Genomic DNA, 6,914 nt, shown 5'->3' with positions numbered 1-6,914 from the left:
CCCTCACACAGAGGAACCACCATGACACCTCTCACACAGAGGAACCACCATGACAGGACACGAAGTAAAAGCCATCCGGGAGGGAGGGGCTTACAATAGGTCAGCCACAAACACAGTCTCAGTTTCACACTAATACACATCCTCTAGAATCACATAAACACTCATACTATTCAAACCTGTAGGCATACAGAACACAATTACATAGCAGTCATAACCACACATGATTACAAGATAAAAGCAGACAGGCACACAGTACAAGCAGAAGCAGACTGTTTGCAGTTTAGTCACCTACTGGAACACCTGTTTCCTGTGTAGGCATCATCAGTAATGGCTTTGAGAACGTTGTGAAAAGACAAAGATGACACCTCTCAGAGAAGAGCACTGCACAAGTGAGGACATGCTACCCACATGAAGATATCATTACCAGACAATTCCTGGCACCTTATGACCAATCCTGTTCAGACAGATGGGGCTCATATTATAACACTGAGATACGTCCAAAATGACACCCTATTCTCTACATAGTGCACTACTTTTGAACAGAACCCTATGGGCCCTGGTCAAAAGTAGTACACTATAAAAGGAGTAGGGTGCCATTTGGGATGTATCCCTACAGTATATAAGCATGGTCTTCCGTTGCTTATCACTTCTTTTTGTATGAGCAATACAACAAGATTGTTGGGTTGTTGGTTTTAATAGAATAACAGCTGGGACTTGAGCAGTAACATTGCAGAATGTTGTTGTTGGCTAGACGTCACAAACCTAATCAGCAGAGGAAACAATTGGGCATCATTGAAATAACCATGGTTAAGATACGACACATTTGGCCTCAGTTGTAGATCACTATTGTATTCCCAGACCATGACTATGCCATGGATATGCTTTCTGCTTGGTTTTGGTCTTATCTTAATCAGAATTTAGGTTCTGGTCTTAATCAGAGCGATGTGGAACAAAATCATACTGGTTTGCAGGAGCCTGTGTCATTATGGGTCAGATCTGACTCTGGACCGCTCTCTTCTAGCCCATAGTTCATGTTAAAGTTATCCAGCTAATGATCATTCAAAACCTCCAAGAAGTAGCATTGGAGCACAGTTAAGTAACAAGGACATGAGCTTGAAGGGAGGAATGCAAAATAACCAGCTTTTCATTGGGCCAAATTACTCTGGGTTACAATGCTGGGTTATATTATTGTGGTCCTCTGTAGCTCAATTGGTAGAGCATGGCGCTTGTAACGCCAGGGTAGTGGGTTCGATCCCCGGGACCACCCATACGTAAAAATGTATGCACACGTGACTGTAAGTCGCTTAATCGTCTGCTAAATGGCATATTATTATTATTATTATTATATACCATTAGCACCAGTCCTGACAAGATTTCAAATATTAGCCAGAATATGAAAGTGCAGCTCAAGGATCTACAGTCAGCAGGAATGCTGGAGGAAGTATTCTCCAAGGCCTGCTGCATGTCTCTTAAGTAAACCTGTAACCCCCTCATCCTAGCTCTAGTCACTCACTACAAGCATGTGTCCTAAATGGCACACTATCCCCTACATAAAGCATTACTTTTGGTCTAAAGTAGTGCACTACAAGAGAATAGGGTGTAATTTGGGTCAAGGAGCCCAGACTCTTCCAGTCCAACATTACTAACAGTCTACTAAGAGTCTCAGTCCAACACTACTAACAGTCCTGCTAAGAGTCTCAGTCTTATCCCCATCTACTCCTTCAGCAGCTCGTTACGGACCCGGGCCCTGAGGGGGTTCCGGGGGCCAAGGGGGGTTCCAGGGGGCCGAGGGGGGTTCCAGGGGCCGAAGGGGGGTCCAGGGGGCCAAGGGGGGTTCCAGGGGGCCGAAGGGGGGTTCCAGGGGGCCAAGGGGGGTTCCAGGGGGCCGAAGGGGGTTCCAGGGGGCCAAGGGGGGTTCCAGGGGGCCAAAGGGGGTTCAGGGGGCCAAGGGGGTTCCAGGGGCCGAAGGGGGGTTCCAGGGGGCCAAGGGGGTTCCAGGGGGCAGAGGGGGTTCCAGGGGGCCGAAGGGGGTTCCAGGGGGCCAAAGGGGGGTTCCAGGGGGCCAAGGGGGGTTCCAGGGGGCAGAGGGGGTTCCAGGGGCCGAAGGGGGTTCCAGGGGGCAGAGGGGTAAGAGGATATGTGCTCCTGCTGTGACAGGTGTGACTGGAGATCTCCATGGTGCCTCACTAGACATCCAGGCCGTCTGGTCATGGTGGGGGGTATCCATCATTCATAGAGACAAGCATATACTGTACGTAGCCCTCTGTCATTTGGCGAATGTTCCTAATTTGAGAGTCTAATCGTTCGCTTGAACAAGCAACAGACAACTTTTGTACATTCTAGTGTACTGCCCTCCTCAACATTAACCTAATAGTTTGTTCATTGCAGGATTCTCTGACCAGCTTTGGTCATGTCTAAATATGACAGGGTTATTCAAAGAATGCACTAGCTGGGGAGAGTTAGAATCCTTGAACTTGTGCTACATGCCACAGGGCCTACACACTACCAAGGCCATAGTGTTGATATCCTGCTGTCCCATGGTCTGAATATTGATCACTTGGAAACTATTGATGTGTTTGTCTCTGACCATCTCACTATTGTTTTTAAAATGCTTTCTCCTAAAAATGACTGCCCCTGATCGCTCTCGCATCATCAACTCCACAACTGCTTTTACATTTACCAATGCTTTTATATCCTCTACTAATGATCCTGTTCTTCGTCATCACACCGCTGATTTGCCGAACATAATCAATGTCAGGCTACTTTAGACTCAGTGGCACCAGTTAAAACCAAGAATAAACTGTCTGCCAGTCTCACCTTGGTTAAATGACTCGTGCCTTAAAGTGACTGTCTGCCAGTCTCACCTTGGTTAAATGACTCGTGCCTTAAAGTGACTGTCTGCTAGTCTCACCTTGGTTAAATGACCACACTCGTGCCTTAAAAAGGGAACTTGGAAAGGCTAAACATAAATGGAAGGCCTGCTAACTCCAAGTATTCTATGAGGTACAGTAATGAAGGATCTGATGAGAAATTACAATTTTGCTGTTAAAGATACTAACTACTTCTCTACCCTCTTCTCTGAAACTTGAAAATTCTGTTTAAGACAATTGAGCGTGTTGTTTTTGGCCCCCTTAACAGTGACATTTTTACATTTTAGTCATTTAGCAGACGCTCTTATCCAGAGCGACTTAATAAGACATCTTAGTTTAGGAAACAGCCTCAAGGCTGTTAATAAGACATCTTAGTTTAGGAAACAGCCTCAAGGCTGTTAATAAGACATTTTTTTTTTTTTTTGGTTTATTTTATCAATCAAATCAAATCAAATCAAATCAAATTGTATTGGTCACATGCGCCGAATACAACAGGTGCAGACATTACAGTGAAATGCTTACTTACAGCCCTTAACCAACAGTGCATTTATTTTAAACAAAAAAAGTAAGAATAAAACAACAACAAAAAAAGTGTTGAGAAAAAAAGAGCAGAAGTAAAATAAAGTGACAGTAGGGAGGCTATATATACAGTAAAATAAAGTGACAGTAGGGAGGCTATATATACAGGGGGGTACCGTTGCAGAGTCAATGTGCGGGGGCACCGGCTAGTTGAGGTAGTTGAGGTATACTGGCCCCCCATGGGAATCGAACCCACAACCCTGGCGTTGCAAACGCCATGCTCTATCAACTGAGCTACATCCCTGCCGGCCATTCCCTCCCCTACCCTGGACAAATTGTGCGCCGCCCATGAGTCTCCCGGTCGCGGCCGGCTGCGACAGAGCCTGGATTCGAACCAGGATCTCTAGTGGCACAGTTAGCACTGCGATGCAGTGCCTTAGACCACTGCGCCACTCAGGATAGTGACATGCTTGCATCCCCTGATCTCTGCGAACAGTTTTTACGATTCTTTTCTACAGAAAAAATTGAAAATATTAGATCCCAGATTGACAGTAGCCAACCCCATACCAGTGTTTCTGGTCAAGAGGCACTTGAGACAACTACTCTGAGACACTACTGCTTCCTTTTGCTCCTTTGAGTCCCTCCTTGATACTGTTCCTCATATGAAGACCTCCCCCTGCACCTTGGACATGGTCCCTACTACACTACTAAAATAAGTTATGCCTACTTATGACCCCATCGTTCTGTCTATTGTAAATAGCTCCCTGACCTCTGGCTCCTTTCCAGCCTATTTTAAAACTGTTCTGGTCCAACCTCTCCTTAAAAAGCCCAATCTAGACCCCTCCTCATCTCTAAACTTCCTTTTTTATCCAAGATTTTAGAAAAAGTTGTTTTTAAGCAATTGGTGGCTTATTTGAGTATGAGTATGAACAACAAATCACTTCACAGCACAGAAACGTCTTTATTGAAAGTCAGTAATTACTTTCTGTTGGCTGCCAATACGGTGAATGCTCTATCCTAGTTCTCTATCCTAGTTTTTTGGGATCTCAGTGTCGTGTTTGATACTATTGATCATAACATTCTTGTCAACAGGCTGGAGAGGTGGGTGGGAATCTACGGCAGTGCCCTCGACTGGTTCAGGTCTTGTCTATGTGACAGACATTTCGCAGTGACCATGGGTGGTTCAGTTTCATCCCCAGCACTTATTTAATATGGTGTCCCTCAGGGGTCAATTCTGGGCCCCATCCTTTTTTCCCTGTACATGAGTCCCATGGGTGACATTATCCGTAATCATAAAATTAAGTTTCACTGCTATGCAGATGACATGCCGCTTTATTTACCAATCAGACCAAGTGATCAAACGAGCGTAGCAAACCTTTCACGAGTATCTTGCTGACATCAAATGTTGGATGTCTGACAACTTCCTCCAGCTCAATGATATGAAATCAGAGGTTGTTTTATTTGACCCCCACCTTGTCCAGTCTGCTTTTATCATCTATATATAAAGCTAAAGTCAACTCTTTTATTTGTCACTGATCTGGAGAAAGTTATACATGCTTTTATTTCCTCAAGCCTAGATTACTGTAGCTCTTTATATACATATCTCAGTCAGAAATCACTCCATCGTCTACAGTTAGTTCAAAATGCTGCCACTCGGCTTTTAACAGGCACCAGAAAATGTAATCATATCACACCTATTTTTACTTCTCTACACTCGCTACGAGTCAATTTTAGAATAGATTTTAAAATGGTATTAATCACATTTAAGGCCGGTCAGTGGTCACTCACCCTGGTGATGGTCAGGGGCTGGTTGAAGTCCTTCCCTCCAGTGAGCCTGAAGCCCCAGGGGGCTGGCCCATCCAGGACCACATTCTGGGGCATTATCTCCCTGGCTGTCACCCTGTTTCTGGTAGAGCAGCAGTCGCAGCAGCAGTAGGCTAATCTACAGTATGCCTCACCCTCCACTCACTCTCTCTTTCTCTCTCTCTCTCTCTCTCTCTCTCTCTCTCTCTCTCTCTCTCTCTCTCTCTCTCTCTCTCTCTCTCTCTCTCTCACTGCTCTGCCTCTGTTCTTCCAGAGCTGATTGGCAGCCTCTCTCTGACCTGGAGCCTTTATAACAGGCCGCTGGGCATGTTAGGAGGATGCCCCGCCCTCAGAGTGAAGTCATCCGGCTGTCTGAGGACCTCTGAGGCAGAGTGCTAGAACTTACCCTCTCAGTTTCTCTTACTCTCTCTCTCGCTCTCTCTCTCTCTCTCTCTCTCTCTCTCTCTCTCTCTCTCTCTCTCTCTCTCTCTCTCTCTCTCTCTATTCCCCCCTTTCTCTCTGCTCCTTGTTGGTTGGGCTCGCCAACAGCTGTGTGATGACCCACCCTCGTCAGTCAGCAGGCCAAACCAGTGCCCAAATAGAGACGCAGGCAAATATTACATAGATGACACAGGCATCCAGACCCGGGTGGCTGATGGACAGACCTGGCTCTGGAGCTGATAACAGCGGTACCACAAGACCTGTCTGCCAAGATGCGCTGCAGGGGAAGGAGATGCCACAGCTGTTTCGTAGTCCCACCATACCAGGAAGGTAAACAGTCTGATGCTGAGGCTTTAGCCTTGAGGCTGTTTCCTAAACTCAGATGTCTTATTAACAGCCTTGAAGCTGTTTCCTAATCTCAGATGTCTTATTAACAGACTTGTGGCTGTTTCCTTAACTCAGATGTCTTATTAACAGCCTTGTGGCTGTTTCCTAAACTAAGACGTCTTAGTGACAGCCTTATGGCTGTTTCCGAAACTCAGATGTCTTATTAACAGCTTTGAGGCGGTTTCCTAACTTCAGATGTCTTATTAACAGCCTAGTGGGTGTTTCCTAAACTAAGATGTCTTATTAACAGCCTTAAGGCTGTTTCCTAAACTAAGATGTCTTATTAACAGCCTTGAGGCTGTTTCCTAAACTAAGATGTCTTATTAACAGCCTTGAGGCTGTTTCCTAATCTCAGATGTCTTATTAACAGCCTTGAGGCTGTTTCCTAAACTAAGATGTCTTATTAACAGCCTTGAGGCTGTTTCCTAAACTAAGATGTCTTATTAACAGCCTTGAGGCTGCTTCCTAATCTCAGATGTCTTATTAACAGCCTTGAGGCTGTTTCCTAATCTCAGATGTCTTATTAACAGCCTTGAGGCTGTTTCCTAAACTCAGATGTATTATTAACAGTCTTGATTCAGTATACTAGGGTGATGTATTACAGAACGTACAATTATATAATGTGTATCCCAAATAGAACCCTATTCCCTATTTGGTACACTACTTTAGACAAAATGGTGATAAGTAGTACACTTAAAGGGAATAGTGTGTCATTTGGGAGGCAGACTATAGCTCACCTTGGGATTAGTTATCGGGGAGGAGTATGAGGAAACTGGGTTATTATTTTAGGTGACTCAGAGAAAGTTATTTGCTACGATTAAACAAAACATTGAATCCTTGAACATTGCGCTGTTTATATCTGCCGTTAACATACGTCCTTCGTCCTGATCTTGA

The 6,914-nt window shown here is 45.0% G+C and overlaps 1 pseudogene across 1 annotated transcript in view; it reads right to left on the bottom strand.

Moving 5' to 3' along the window:
* LOC311104814 (PDZ and LIM domain protein 3-like) overlaps positions 1–5,270 on the bottom strand; it is a 10,247-nt pseudogene extending 4,977 nt beyond the window's left edge. The window contains exon 1 of the transcript in view: positions 5,178–5,270. The product of the transcript in view is annotated as a PDZ and LIM domain protein 3-like (transcript). The remainder of the gene's footprint in view (positions 1–5,177) is intronic.
* Positions 5,271–6,914: the final 1,644 nt, after the last annotated feature.

This window comes from Coregonus lavaretus (genome assembly GCF_964263955.1).
Source record: "Coregonus lavaretus genome assembly, chromosome: 29".
NCBI classification, from domain to species: Eukaryota; Metazoa; Chordata; class Actinopteri; order Salmoniformes; family Salmonidae; genus Coregonus; species Coregonus lavaretus.
Note: the sequence above shows the minus strand (reverse complement) of the source record. Positions and strands in the feature narration are given on the sequence as shown.